This window comes from Heptranchias perlo, chromosome 7 (genome assembly GCF_035084215.1).
Source record: "Heptranchias perlo isolate sHepPer1 chromosome 7, sHepPer1.hap1, whole genome shotgun sequence".
NCBI classification, from domain to species: Eukaryota; Metazoa; Chordata; class Chondrichthyes; order Hexanchiformes; family Hexanchidae; genus Heptranchias; species Heptranchias perlo.
Window position 1 is genome coordinate 11087063 of NC_090331.1, and position 15642 is coordinate 11102704.

The 15642-nt window shown below is 49.1% G+C and overlaps 1 protein-coding gene across 3 annotated transcripts in view; it reads right to left on the reverse strand.

Annotated features, from left to right (window-relative positions):
- Nucleotides 1–13277, reverse strand: part of sec22a (SEC22 homolog A, vesicle trafficking protein) — an 85888-nt gene extending 72611 nt beyond the window's left edge. For 2 of the 3 annotated variants that reach the window (XM_067987069.1, XM_067987071.1), the window contains exon 1: nt 12922–13277. The gene's annotated coding sequence lies outside the window, so the exon portion shown is untranslated. Of the gene's footprint in view, nt 1–8220; nt 8398–12921 lie in introns of those variants that run through there. The other variant, XM_067987070.1, reaches the window with a different exon arrangement.
- Nucleotides 13278–15642: the final 2365 nt, after the last annotated feature.

A 15642-nucleotide genomic window follows, 5' to 3' on the forward strand; every position in this document is an offset into this window, starting at 1 on the left:
ATTCAAAATGATCATGGCTGATCGTCTCACTCAGTACCCTGTTCCTGATTTTTCCCCATATTCCTTGAACCCTTTAGCATTAAAAAGTATATCTACCTCCTTCTTGAATACATCTAATGACAAGGCCTCCACTGCCTTCTGTGGTAGAGAATTCCACAGGTTCACCACCCTCTGAGTGTAGAAATTTCTCCTCATCTCGGTTCTAAATGGCATACCCTGTATCCTGAGACTGTGACCCCTGGTTCTGGACTCCCCAACCATCGGGAACATCCTCCCTGCATCTAGTCCTGTTATAATTTTATGTTTTGATGAGATCACCTCTCATTCTTCTAAACTCCAGTGGATATAGGCCTAGTCGACCCAATCTCTCCTCATACGCCAGTCCTGCCATCCCAGGAATCAGTCTGGTAAATCTTCGTTGCACTCCCTCTATGGCAAGGACATCCTTCCTCACATAAGGAGACCAAAACTGCACACAATATTCCAGATGTGGTCTCACATGTGTACAACTGCAGTAAGACATCCCTGTTCCTGTACTCAAATCCTCTTGCAATGAACGCCAACATACCATTCGTCTTCCTAACTGCTTGCTGCACCTGAATGCTCGCTTTCAGCGACTGGTGTACAAGGACACCCAGGTCTCGTTGCACCTCCTCTTTTCCCAATCTATCTGCATTCAGATAATAATGTCTTTCTGTTTTTACAACCAAAGTGGATAACCTCACATTTATCCACGTTATACTGCATCTGCCATGTTCTTGCCCACTCACCCAACTTGTATAAATCACATTGGAGCCTCTTTACATCCTCCTCACAACTCACATTCCACCCCAGCTTTGTGTCGTCTGCAAACTTGGAAATGTTACATTCCGTTCCCTCATCCAAATCATTGATATATATTGTGAATAGCTGGGGCCCAAGCACTGATCCCTGCGGTACCCCACTAGTCACTGCCTGCCACCCGGCAAAAGACCCGTTTATTCCTACTCTGTTTCCTGTCTGTCAACCAATTCTCAATCCATGCCTGTATACTCCCCCAAATCCCATGTGCTTTAATTTTGCACACTAACTTCTTGTGCGGGAACTTATCAAAAGCCTTCTGAAAATCCAAATACACCACATCCACTGGTTCTTTTTTCTACTAGTTACCTCCTCAAAAAACTGAAGTAGATTTGTTAAGCATGATTTCCCTTTCATAAACCCATGCTGACTTTGTCCAATCCCGTCAATGCCTTCTAAGTGTTCTGTTATCACATCTTTTATAATAGACTCTAGCATTTTCCCCACTACTGATGTTAGGCTAACTGGTCTGTAATTCCCTGTTTTTTCTCTCCCTCCTTTTTTAAATAGTGGGGTTACATTTGCCACCCTCCAATCTGTAGGAACTGTTCCAGAGTCTATAGAATTTTGGAAGATGACCACCAATGCATCCACTATTTCCAGGGCCACTTCCTTTAGTACTCTGGGATGTAGATTATCAGGCCTAGGGGATTTGTCAGCCTTTAGCCCCATTAATTTCCCTGGCACTATTTTTTTTACTAATACTGATTTCCTTCAGTTCCTCCCTCTCACTAGACCCTTGGTTCCCTAACATTTCTGGGAGGTTATTTGTGTCCTCCTTTGTGAAGACAGAACCAAAGTATGTGTTTAATTGTTCTGCCATTCTTTGTTCCCCATTATAATTTCCCCCATTTCTGACTGTAAGGGCCTGACTGTCCTAGTGTGGTGCCCAGAATTGAACACAATACTCCAGCAGAGGCCTAACCAGTGTTTTATGAAGATTTAGCATTACTTCCTTGCTTTTGTCCTCTATGCTTCTATTAATAAAGCCCAGGAAACCACATGCTTTTTTAACGACCTTCTCAACTTGTCCTGCCACCTTCAAAGATTTGTGTACATACACCCCGAGGTCACTTTGTTCCTGTACCCCCTTTAAAATTGTACCATTTAGTTTATATTACCTCTCCTCGTTCTTCCTACCAAAATGCATCACTTCACACTGATAAATTTCATCTGCCATGTATCTGCCCATTTCATCAGTCAACGTCCTCCTGAAATCTGTTACTATCCTCCACATTGTTTACTACATTTCCGAGTTTCACGTCATTTACAAACTTTGAAATTATATCCTGTATACCCAAGTCCAGGTCATTAATATATATCAAAAAGAGCAATGGTCCTAACACCGACCCCTGGGGAACACACTGTATACTTCCCTCCAGTCTGTAAAACAACCTTTCACCACTACTCTCTGCTTTCTGTCCCTTAGCCAATTTCGTATCCACTCTGCCACTGTCCCTTTATCCCATGGGCTTTAATTTTGCTTACAAGTCTAGTATATGGTACTCTATCAAATGCGTTTTGAAAGTCTATATACACATCAATCGCACTACCCTCATCAACCCTCTCCATTACTTCATCAAAGAACTCAATCAAATTAGTCAAATACAATTTTCCTTCAAGAAATCTGTGCTGATTTTCATTTATTAGCCCATACTTTTGAAGTGCTAATTAATTTTGTCCGGGATTATTGTCTCTAAAAGTTTCCCCACCACCGATGCTAGGATGACTGGCCTGTAATTGCCGGGTTTATCCCTCTCCCCTTTTTTGAACAGGGATGTGACATTTGCAATCCACCCCCATATCTAAGGAGGATTAGAAGATTGTGGTAATTTGTATCCTTACTTTCGTCAGTAACCGAGGATGCATGCCATCTGGACCGGGTGACTTTTCTACTTTGAGTACTCCCAATCTTTTAAGTACCTCCTCTTTATCTATTTTTATCCTATCCAATATCGCTACTACCCGTTCCTTTACTACTCCATTGGCAGCATCTTCTTCTCTAGTGAAGACGGATGTGAAGTATTCATTTAGTGCCTCAGCCATGCCCTCTGCCTGCACCAGAAGATCTTTTTTGACCCAAATCGGTCCCATGCTTCCTTTGACTACCATTTTACTATTTTTATGTTTATGAAAGACTTTTGGGTTCCCGTTTATGTTAGCCGCTAATCTATTCTTATACTCTCTATTTGCCCCTCTTATTCCCTTTTTTTAGATCTCTTTACTTTCTGTATTTACCTTGGTTCTCTACTGTACAATGAAATGTACATTTGTCATGAGCCTCCTTTTTCTGTTTCATTTTAATCTCTATATCTTTAGTCATCCAGGGAGCTCTGGCTTTGGAAGTCCTTCCTTTCCCCCCTTGTGGGAATGTGTCTACTCTGTACCCGAACCATCTCCTCCGTGAAGACATCCCATTGTCTAATTACTGTTTTGCCTACGAATTTTTGATTCCAATCTACCAAGGCAGGATCCCTTTTTAATTCAATGAAACTAGCCCCCCTCCAATTAAGTATTTTTGTGCTCGATTGTTCCTTGTCCTTTTCCATAACTATTCTAAACCTGATGATATTGTGATCACTGTTCCCCAAATGCTACCCCACTGAAACATGTTCCACTTGCCCCAATTCATTCCCTAGAACTAGATCCAGCATTGCTTCCTTCCTCGTTGGACTGGAAACACACTGATCAAAAAAGTTCTCTTCTATACATTTCAGGAATTCCTCCCCCTCTTTGCCCTTTACACTGTTAATATCCCAGTCTATACTGGGATAATTGAAGTCCCCCTTTATCACAAGTTCTTGCATCTTTCTGTAAATTGCCTGCAAATTTGCTCCTTTATCTCCATCCCATTATTTGGTGGCCTATAGTATACACCCTGTAGCGTAATAGCTCCTTTATTGTTCCTTAATTCTAACCAAATAGATTCTGTCTTTGACCCCTCAACTACATCATCCCTTTCCAGTGCTTTAATAGTTTCTTTGATCAATAATGCTACCCCACCCCACCCCCAATTAGAATCATAGAATCATAGAAGTTTACAACATGGAAACAGGCCCTTCGGCCCAACATGTCCATGTCGCCCAGTTTATACCACTAAGCTAGTCCCAATTGCCTGCACTTGGCCCATATCCCTCTATACCCATCTTACCCATGTAACTCCTTTCTTTCCTTCCCTATCTTTCCTGAATACCTTGTAGCAGGAATATTAAGTACACGATCTTCTCCTTCTTTGAGCAAGTCTCTGTTATTGCCACTATATCTTAGTCCCATGTGGCGATTTGTGCCTGCAGCTCATCACCCTTATTAACCACGCTACATGCATTTACGCACCTGCACTCATCTTGGACTGCCTCGCATTTGCCCCCTGTTTGATCTGTCCTATTTACTCGAGTGCTACTTGTCTCTCCCAGCTCTCGGTGCACCTTGTTTCTCCTTTCTAATGTTTCATTTTCGGTGTCCATCCCCCTGCTAAATTAGTTACAACCCTTCCCCACAACACTAATTAACCTCCCTGCGAGGACATTGGTCCCAGGTTGGTTGAGGGGCAACCCATCTGGCATGTAGAGGTCCCTCCTGCCCCAGAACTGGTCCCAATGCCCCAGGAATCTGAAGCCCTCCCTCCTGCACCAATTCTCCAACCACGCATTAACCTGTCTTATCTTACTATTCCTATACTCATTAGCGCGTGGCACTGGGAGTAATCCAGAGATTTTTAACTTCCTCCCTAGCTCCTTAAACTCTGACTGCAGAACCTCAACCCTTCTCCTTCCTATGTCATTGGTTCCCACATGAACCACGACTTCTGGCTGCTCCCCTCTCAGTGATAAACTTTACTCTGGCACTAGAGAGGCAACACACCATTCAGGACTCACATCTGAGGTTGCAGAAACGCCTGTCTATTGAATCCCCTAAAACAACTCAATTTCTACACTTTCTTGTGCCCCCCCTGTGCAGTTGAGTCTCCCACGGTGCCGTGGATTTGCTTCTGACTGCACTCCCCTGAGGTGTCATCACCCTCACTGGTAGTCAACACTGATAACGGTTTGTGAGTACCACACTCCGAGAGGACTCCTGCACTGCCTGCCTGTTTCTCCTAGTCTGCCTGGTGGTCACTGCCACCCTCTCCTCCTGAACCTCTCCGCAGCTGTGGAGTGACCACCTCCTGAAACGTGCTATCCACAAAATTCTCAGCTTCCGGTATGCACTGTAGTGACGCCAGCCTCCTCTCAAGCTCCAATACTCTGAGCTCGAGCAGTTGGCGGCACTTCCTGCACATGTGGTTTTTTCCAGGACACACACGGTGTTCTGGAGTTCCCAAATGGCACAGGACGTGCAGGCGACAGACCCCAGCTGTCCTGTCATGTTAGCTAACAGTTATTTAAAACTGTTTTTTTTTTAAGCTTTAAGGCTATTTAACTGTTTAGCTAACAGTAAAACACAAAGTCTAACCAGCCTTACACCCTGTTCCTTGTGCTTTTTTATTTTGGAGAATAATATGTACTGAGATTTTCTGGGGTTCAGCAGGCCCATGCTTCCAGACCATTCAACCATCTCTGAAGCAAGTTCTCAGTCCATGGAGGATATTCAAATGGCAACGTTATCTGAAAACTGCAAACACCAATCCTTTGTCCAGATGTTGGAATGTCAATGACATAAATGAGGGACAGAACTGGGCTGAGAACTGAACCCTGGGCAATTCCAGCCATTCCATGTGGAAACTGCTTTGCCCAACCTGACACCAATCATGCGCTCTGCCAGGAAATTCAATATCCATAGTCAGCTCACTGAAGATGCCAATCTGGGAGATGACTTACACAGACCATTGTGTCAAACTTTGTCGAAAACCCTTTCCACATCCAGGAAGATCACCAGTGTGAACAGTGAGGATGTGCTCTGATAGTTGCAGTAAGTTGTCACTGGTGTTTCTTCCTCTCTTGAAACCTGCTTGGCATGATCGACTGGCAGAGGATCTTGGAGGCTTCAGCTCATCAACTTCCTGGGCCTGGAGGATGATCAGTGCAAAAAGGCTGCTTGCTCATTAGTTTAAACCCACCAATATCCTTTTCCTGTTCTCCAACCTCAGAACTTCTAAAGAGCTGAGGTGAGCACAAGTCGAAGTCCACACTGCACACAAATTTGCCAAAAAAAACCAACAGGGCTATGTGGACTGTGTAAAAGGAGCTCATAGGCCACATCTTCAGGGCATTATGTAGTCCGTTTTTCCAAAGGGCAGTTATTTCATATTATTATTTGCACATTGTAATAAATTAGTTACTGCCATTCGTGTTAGCTTTCACTGTGATACGATTGCCAGAGATTGAGACTCGGGTTAGGGGAGAGATTTATTCGGTGACACACAGTTTGATTGTCTGTTGACAGTCTACTCCTCTTAATTCATAGTGGCTTAATCCAAACCAATTGATAATTCAAATTTTTCTTAGCATGAAATTCCCACTTTATTCACATTATTGGATAATTTAATTTTGACTGCAGCAATCAGTTGCTGGTAATGGTTTTGTTTATATGTCGCCCACAAAACTCCATGTAAGCAATTAAAGACATTTATTATGCAATATAAGTGCTAGGTTCTCTTGTGCAGCCAGCTACAGGCCAAAATGTAAAACTGCCAGGACTCATTAAGACCAGCAGCCTCGAAGGCGCACTGAAAACAAGAGGTTGAAAGACTTGCCTGAAATCTTCAGGATTCATTAACTCAAAGCAGAATGCAAGTCTTTCTTTCTTTCAGTAACATGCATAGGAACAGAAGGCCATTCAGCCTCTCGAGGCCTGTTCTGCCAGTTAATTAGATCATGGCTGATCTGTACCTCAACTCCATTTACCTGCCTTTGCTCCATATCCCTTACTTAATAAAAATCTGTCGATCTCAGTCTTGAAAATTTTAATTGACCCACCATCCACAACCTTTTGGGGGAGAATTCCATATTTCCACTCGTGTGAAAAAGTGCTTCCTGATTTTACTTCAGAATGACCTAGCTCTAATTTTAAGATTGTGCCCCCTTGTTCAGGATTCTCCCAACAGAGGAAATAGCTTCTCTGTATCTACCCTATCGAATCCTTTTATTGTTTTAAATACCTCAATTATATCATCCCTCAGCCTTCTAAATTCAAGGCAATACAACCCAAGTTTATGCAACTTTTCCAAAGTGAATTTGTTAACCATCACATCCAATGACAATTCTTGGAGAATCTATAGTTAAATGATCAAGAGTCTGGTTTTATTTTAAGAACATAAGAGATAGGAGCAGGAGTAGGCCATTTGGCCCTTCGAGCCTGCTCTGCCATTCAATGAGATCATGGCTGATCTGATTCTTGCCTCAACTCCACTTTCCCGCCTGTTCCCCATATCCTTTGACTCCGTTGTTGATCAAAAATTTGTCTAACTCAGCCTTGAATATATTCAATGACTCAGCCTCTACCACTCTTTGGGGCAAAGAATTCTAGAGGTTCACAACACTCAGAGAAGAAATTTCTCCTCATCTCCATCTTAAACGGGCAATCACTTATTCTGAGACTATGCCCCTAGTTCTAGATTCCCTTATGAGAGGAAACATCCTCTCAGCATTTACACTGTCAAGCCCCCTCAGAATCTTATATGTTTCAATAAGATCTCCTCTCATTCTTCTAAACTCCAGTGAGTATAGGCCCAACCTGCTCAATCTTTCCTCATAAGAGAACCCTTCCATACTTGGAATCAACCTAGTGAACCTTCTCTGAACCGCCTCCAATGCAAGTATATCCTTCGTTAAATAAGGGGACCAAAACTGTAAGCAGTACTCTAGGCGTGGTCTCACCAGCACCCTGTACAGTTGTAGCAAGTTCCCTGCTTTTATACTCTATCCCCCTTGAAATAAAGGCCAATATTCCATTTGCCTTCCCAATTACCTGCTGCACCTGTATACTAACTTTTTGTGTTTCATGTACTAGGACACCCAAATCCCTCTGTACCGCAGCATTCTGTAGTCTTTCTCCATTTATATAATATTTTGCTTTTTTATTCTTTCTACCAAAGTGGATGACTTTACATTTTCCCACATTATACTCCAAATGCCAAATTTTTGCACACTCGCTTAACCTATCTATATCCCTTTGCAGACACTTTGTATTCTCCTCACAACTTACTTTTCCACCTATCTTTGTATCAGCAGCAAATTTGGCCACAGTACACTCGCTTCCTTCATCCAAGTCATTGATATAGATTGAAAATAGTTGAGGCCCCAGCACTGATCCCTGCGGCACCCCACTAGGTACAGATTGCCATCCTGAAAATGACCCCTTTATCCCGACTCTCTGTTTTCTGTTAGTGTGCCAATCCTCTATCCATGCTAATATATTACCCCCAACACCACGAGCTCTTACCTTGTGCAGTAACCTTTTATGTGGCCTGTTATTCTCCCCTCTTCTTCTGGAGACACTGAGTATGCTTGAGTACAGTTCCCATGGTACCTTCAGTGCCTTGCCTAAGTGGTCATTATTCATGCATGACCTTAGACAGTGAGCAATGGCAGCCCAAGACTGTATGAGGACATCACAGTCAAGCTGGATCCTATCCTCTTCTTACCCAACATCCACAAGTACACATTTTCCAGCAAGATTCAACAGATGGCCTTCAGAAGTGAAAAAGAGAGTTGATTTCCAATTTTCTGCGATGGTATGCTGAAGCCAATAATTGTGCCCATTGCACCACTCTGACTGAGATTCATTCATTGCCTACTTTGAAACTGAGCCATGCAGAATTGGTTTGATTGCTGATTCACGTCGAGTTAGCTGATCTCAGCTGCAGCATTAACAGGGACACTACACTTGAGATCAGCTAACTCAGTTAAGAGCAGGGATCAAACCTGGGACCTTCCAAGTCAGTGGGGCTGAGTTAAACATTAGACAATGCATTTAACCAGATGAGCTGTCGGAGGGGCTCACAAGAGTCTGATTAACAGAACCATAATTTCATTACATTTCAGCAAAATACACACCCGAGTGTAACAGCCTGATTTGGCAATCACACTGATTCTGTGTTCACATTCAAATATTTCAAGTAGGGTGCCTTTGGGATCATCTGCTTCATGTTACAATATTTTCTTGAGGGTCCTGTAGCAAATGTTATGCAGAAGGCAATAGCTGGGTGAACATAAAGTGAGACACTCTTGCAAAAAAACTGGAAAACTTGGCAGTTAAGCAGAAGCAATAAATATAGAACACAGACAAAACCATCAAGTGAAATAGCAAAACAGTGGAGCAGTGTTTTGGGTTCCTGCAACAGTGCTCAGCCTAAATGCAATCTTCTATTTGTGACTAGGCCTGCCAACCCTCCCACATCTGCCAGGTGTTTTACACATTTCCCATAAGCATTTTTAGAGGAGCACAAGTCTTCATAAAAATTGTATTTTTAACAATTTTCTTCATTTATTAGTTATAAAAATATTAGCGATGGGAAAAAGGCTGTTTGGCTGGGCAGGTCATGTGATGAAACCTCCAGAATATGTCCAACCAGAGTTGGCAACCCTTGGGTTAAGGGAGTAGGGTGTTAGGGTTAGAAACCATTATTGACAAGGCTGTTAGGGTTGGGGTGTCAGCATTAGAAACCACGACTGTCAAGTGGGAGGGGTCAGGGGTGAGATGGGGGAGGGGTCAGGGGTGAGATTGGGGTCAGGGGTGAGATTGGGGGAGGGGTCAGGGGAGAGATTGGGGGAGGGGTCAGGGGAGAGATTGGGGGAGGGGTCAGGGGAGAGATTGGGGGAGGGGTCAGGGGAGAGATTGGGGGAGGGGTCAGGGGAGAGATTGGGGGAGGGGTCAGGGGAGAGATTGGGGGAGGGGTCAGGGGAGAGATTGGGGGAGGGGTCAGGGGAGAGATTGGGGGAGGGGTCAGGGGAGAGATTGGGGGAGGGGTCAGGGGAGAGATTGGGGGAGGGGTCAGGGGAGAGATTGGGGGAGGGGTCAGGGGAGAGATTGGGGGAGGGGTCAGGGGAGAGATTGGGGGAGGGGTCAGGGGAGAGATTGGGGGAGGGGTCAGGGGAGAGATTGGGGGAGGGGTCAGGGGAGAGATTGGGGGAGGGGTCAGGGGAGAGATTGGGGGAGGGGTCAGGGGAGAGATTGGGGGAGGGGTCAGGGGAGAGATTGGGGGAGGGGTCAGGGGAGAGATTGGGGGAGGGGTCAGGGGAGAGATTGGGGGAGGGGTCAGGGGAGAGATTGGGGGAGGGGTCAGGGGAGAGATTGGGGGAGGGGTCAGGGGAGAGATTGGGGGAGGGGTCAGGGGAGAGATTGGGGGAGGGGTCAGGGGAGAGATTGGGGGAGGGGTCAGGGGAGAGATTGGGGGAGGGGTCAGGGGAGAGATTGGGGGAGGGGTCAGGGGAGAGATTGGGGGAGGGGTCAGGGGAGAGATTGGGGGAGGGGTCAGGGGAGAGATTGGGGGAGGGGTCAGGGGAGAGATTGGGGGAGGGGTCAGGGGAGAGATTGGGGGAGGGGTCAGGGGAGAGATTGGGGGAGGGGTCAGGGGAGAGATTGGGGGAGGGGTCAGGGGAGAGATTGGGGGAGGGGTCAGGGGAGAGATTGGGGGAGGGGTCAGGGGAGAGATTGGGGGAGGGGTCAGGGGAGAGATTGGGGGAGGGGTCAGGGGAGAGATTGGGGGAGGGGTCAGGGGAGAGATTGGGGGAGGGGTCAGGGGAGAGATTGGGGGAGGGGTCAGGGGAGAGATTGGGGGAGGGGTCAGGGGAGAGATTGGGGGAGGGGTCAGGGGAGAGATTGGGGGAGGGGTCAGGGGAGAGATTGGGGGAGGGGTCAGGGGAGAGATTGGGGGAGGGGTCAGGGGAGAGATTGGGGGAGGGGTCAGGGGAGAGATTGGGGGAGGGGTCAGGGGAGAGATTGGGGGAGGGGTCAGGGGAGAGATTGGGGGAGGGGTCAGGGGAGAGATTGGGGGAGGGGTCAGGGGAGAGATTGGGGGAGGGGTCAGGGGAGAGATTGGGGGAGGGGTCAGGGGAGAGATTGGGGGAGGGGTCAGGGGAGAGATTGGGGGAGGGGTCAGGGGAGAGATTGGGGGAGGGGTCAGGGGAGAGATTGGGGGAGGGGTCAGGGGAGAGATTGGGGGAGGGGTCAGGGGAGAGATTGGGGGAGGGGTCAGGGGAGAGATTGGGGGAGGGGTCAGGGGAGAGATTGGGGGAGGGGTCAGGGGAGAGGTTGGGGGAGGGGTCAGGGGAGAGGTTGGGGGAGGGGTCAGGGGAGAGGTTGGGGGAGGGGTCAGGGGAGAGGTTGGGGGAGGGGTCAGGGGAGAGGTTGGGGGAGGGGTCAGGGGAGAGGTTGGGGGAGGGGTCAGGGGAGAGGTTGGGGGAGGGGTCAGGGGAGAGGTTGGGGGAGGGGTCAGGGGAGAGGTTGGGGGAGGGGTCAGGGGAGAGGTTGGGGGAGGGGTCAGGGGAGAGGTTGGGGGAGGGGTCAGGGGAGAGGTTGGGGGAGGGGTCAGGGGAGAGGTTGGGGGAGGGGTCAGGGGAGAGGTTGGGGGAGGGGTCAGGGGAGAGGTTGGGGGAGGGGTCAGGGGAGAGGTTGGGGGAGGGGTCAGGGGAGAGTTTGGGGGAGGGGTCAGGGGAGAGTTTGGGGGAGGGGTCAGGGCAGAGATTGGGGGAGGGGTCAGGGGTGAGATTGGGGGAGGGGTCAGGGGAGAGATTGGGGAGGGGTCAGGGGAGAGATTGGGGAGGGGTCAGGGGAGAGATTGGGGAGGGGTCAGGGGAGAGATTGGGGGAGGGGTCAGGGGAGAGATTGGGGGAGGGGTCAGGGGAGAGATTGGGGGAGGGGTCAGGGGAGAGATTGGGGGAGGGGTCAGGGGAGAGATTGGGGGAGGGGTCAGGGGAGAGATTGGGGGAGGGGTCAGGGGAGAGATTGGGGGAGGGGTCAGGGGAGAGATTGGGGGAGGGGTCAGGGGAGAGATTGGGGGAGGGGTCAGGGGAGAGATTGGGGGAGGGGTCAGGGGAGAGATTGGGGGAGGGGTCAGGGGAGAGATTGGGGGAGGGGTCAGGGGAGAGATTGGGGGAGGGGTCAGGGGAGAGATTGGGGGAGGGGTCAGGGGAGAGATTGGGGGAGGGGTCAGGGGAGAGATTGGGGGAGGGGTCAGGGGAGAGATTGGGGGAGGGGTCAGGGGAGAGATTGGGGGAGGGGTCAGGGGAGAGATTGGGGGAGGGGTCAGGGGAGAGATTGGGGGAGGGGTCAGGGGAGAGATTGGGGGAGGGGTCAGGGGAGAGATTGGGGGAGGGGTCAGGGGAGAGATTGGGGGAGGGGTCAGGGGAGAGATTGGGGGAGGGGTCAGGGGAGAGATTGGGGGAGGGGTCAGGGGAGAGATTGGGGGAGGGGTCAGGGGAGAGATTGGGGGAGGGGTCAGGGGAGAGATTGGGGGAGGGGTCAGGGGAGAGATTGGGGGAGGGGTCAGGGGAGAGATTGGGGGAGGGGTCAGGGGAGAGATTGGTGGGAGGGGTCAGGGGAGAGATTGGGGGAGGGGTCAGGGGAGAGATTGGGGGAGGGGTCAGGGGAGAGATTGGGGGAGGGGTCAGGGGAGAGATTGGGGGAGGGGTCAGGGGAGAGATTGGGGGAGGGGTCAGGGGAGAGATTGGGGGAGGGGTCAGGGGAGAGATTGGGGGAGGGGTCAGGGGAGAGATTGGGGGAGGGGTCAGGGGAGAGATTGGGGGAGGGGTCAGGGGAGAGATTGGGGGAGGGGTCGGGGGAGAGATTGGGGGAGGGGTCGGGGGAGAGATTGGGGGAGGGGTCGGGGGAGAGATTGGGGGAGGGGTCGGGGGAGAGATTGGGGGAGGGGTCGGGGGAGAGATTGGGGGAGGGGTCGGGGGAGAGATTGGGGGAGGGGTCAGGGGAGAGATTGGGGGAGGGGTGAGATTGGGGAGGGGTCAGGGGTTGAGGTCGGGCGAGGGGTCAGGGGTTGAGGTCGGGGGAGGGGTTGAGGTCGGAGGAGGGGTCAGGGGTTGAGGTCGGGGGAGGGGTCAGGGGTTAGGATTAGAGACCGCTATTGACATGACCGCTGTCACTATACGCGGTTTTTAAAAAATGGGATTATATATATTTCGCTCTTACCCCGTTCCAGTAGCTCCTCTGCCGGTAGAGCACGTTGGGCCTATCCGAGGCTCAAGGTGTCCGGCCGCTCAGTCAGAGTGAGAGACCAGGCCTCGGCGTTACCCCAGCAACCGGCCGCCCGAGTACTGCGGCTGGTGGAGCTCAGGCCGGCCCCGAACGGCAGGCTTTTTGCGCCTTGTGTCGACGGATGATGTTGTCGTGCAGGCCCCGGATTAGCTGTCGGTCGGTCGGTCGGTGGGTGGGTGGGTTGACGGAACGCCCAGGCGCTGGTACAAAAAAAAACCCCCCCTCAGGGCCGCAGACGTCAGCTGCGCGCTCCCGCTTCGGCCCAGACTCAGACCGGCGCGCCCCCGCCTCGCTCAGGCTCACACGCATGCGCAGCCCGGGGAACTCGCCTGTCAATCAGAAGCCGCGTGTCTGTGTTGACGTGGCACGCGCACCCGGGCCGCAAGGTGGGAATTTGCACACAGAGAAAATGCGCCCCTGAGGAGGAGCATTTTTTTTTTAAGCATTGCTTGAGAAAGCTGCTGGCTTCAGCGGGAATCGTCAGCAGCAGCACTCGCAATCACCCAAGAGTGACACAGATTGCAAACTCAATTTATCTTTTCACAGAAGCGTGCGATGGTTATAATGTAAGATACTAGAGGAGGAGGAGGAGGTGATGCATTTAGACAGGATATCACTATAGATAAGGATACAACTGTGGATAAGGATGTGGTACTGAACAAATGCAAAATACTGCTGGAAGTCCGAAATTAAAAGCAGAAAACACTCGGCAGGTCAGGCAGCATCTGTGGAGAGGGAAACAGAGTTAACGTTTCAGGTTTCAAGTCAATGACCTTTCATCAGTACCGAACATCATGACATGTAGGACCAAGGGCCACAGGTTCAGGTTAACAAAGGTCAAATTTACGACCATGTTAGGAACTACTTCTTCACACAAAGAATGAACTCTGGGATAGAGTACTGGAGGCCAAAACCTTTAAATCATTTAAAAACCAATTGGATGTTGTAATGTAGAGGTCCTTTGAGCTCGCGCTGGATGGATGATCTAACCATAGGCCCAATGGCCTTCCTCATCCATAATTGTGATCTTCTATTATAGGGAGAGGTTGGATAGACTGAGACTTTTTTCCCTGGAGAGTAGGAGGTTTAGGGGTGATCTTATAGAAGTCTATAAAATAATGAGGGGCATAGATAAGGTAGATAGTCAAAATCAGTTCCCAAAGGTAGGGGAGTCTATAACGAGGGGGCATAGATTTAAGGTGAGAGGGGAGAGATACAAAAGGGTCCAGAGGGGCAATTTTTTCACTCAAAGGGTGGTGAGTGTCTGGATCGAGCTGCCAGAGGCAGTAGTAGAGGTGGGTACAATTTTGTCTTTTAAAAAGCATTTGGACAGTTACATGGGTAAGATGGGTATAGAGGGATATGGGCCAATTGCAGGCAACTGGGACTAGCTTAGTGGTATAAACTGGGCGACATGGACATGTTGGGCCGAAGGGCCTGTTTCCATGTTGTAAACTCCTATGATTCTATGAGAATGCTAAGAGAAGTCAGAGGAGAAATGGTACAGGTTCTGACCCCAATTTTTCAAACAACCTTGTGTCAGGAGACTAGAAATTGCTAACATAACACTTCTATTTAGGAAGAGAGAAGGGGATAAAAGAGGTAACTACCGACCAGACAGCCTAACACCAGTATTGGGTTATCATTTCCAGAATACATTGTAGATAAAATTAATACTTACTTAGAAAGACTTGGGCTAATTAACAACAGCCAGAACAGATTTATTAAAGGCAAGTTGTGTCTGACAAATGTAATAGAGTTTTTGAGGAAATAACAGTGTATTGATAAAGAAAATGGAGTTAAATTTATATATATGAATTTTGATAAGGTATTTGTTAAGGTGCTGTATAGAATGCTGATCGATAAAATGAAGGAACTGAGATGGTATTAAGGGAAATGTGGAAGTATTGATGGGAAATTGGTTAAAGGGCAGAAAACAGAGTACGAGTTATTGGATTTATTTTGGACTTGGAGCAATGTAAACAGTGATGTTCTTGCAGCGTCACATTTGTCATTGACTTCAGTCCCCGCCACAAACTCCGTTCCCTAGCCACCATTTCCATCCTCCTCCCTGGCCCCTGTCTCAGGCTGAACAGGACTGTTTGCAACCTTGCCATCCGACTTAACCCTGATCTGAGCTTCCGACCACATATCCGCTCCATCACCAAGACCGCCTACTTCCACCTCTGTAACATCGCCCGTCTCCGCCCCTGCCTCAGCCCATCTGCTGCTGAAACTCCCATCCATGCTTTTGTTACCTCCAGACTCAACTATTTCAATGCTCTCCTGGCTGGCCTCCCATCTTCCACCCTCCATAAACTTAAGCTCATCCAAAACTCTTGCTGCCCGTATCCTAACTCGCACCAAGTCCCGTTCACCCATCACCCCTGTGCTCGCTGACCTACATTGGCTCCCGGTCCAGGAATATCTCAATTTTAAAATTCTCATCCTTGTTTTCAAATCCCTCCATGGCCTCACCCCTCCCCATCTCTGTAACCTCCTCCAGCCCCATAACCCTCCACGTTCTCTGCCCTCCCCCAATTCATAGAATCATAGAAAGGTTACAGCACGGAAGGTGGCCATTCGGCCCATCAAGTCCGCACCGGCTCTATGCAAGAGCAATCCAGCTAGTCCCACTCCCCCGCCCTATCCCCG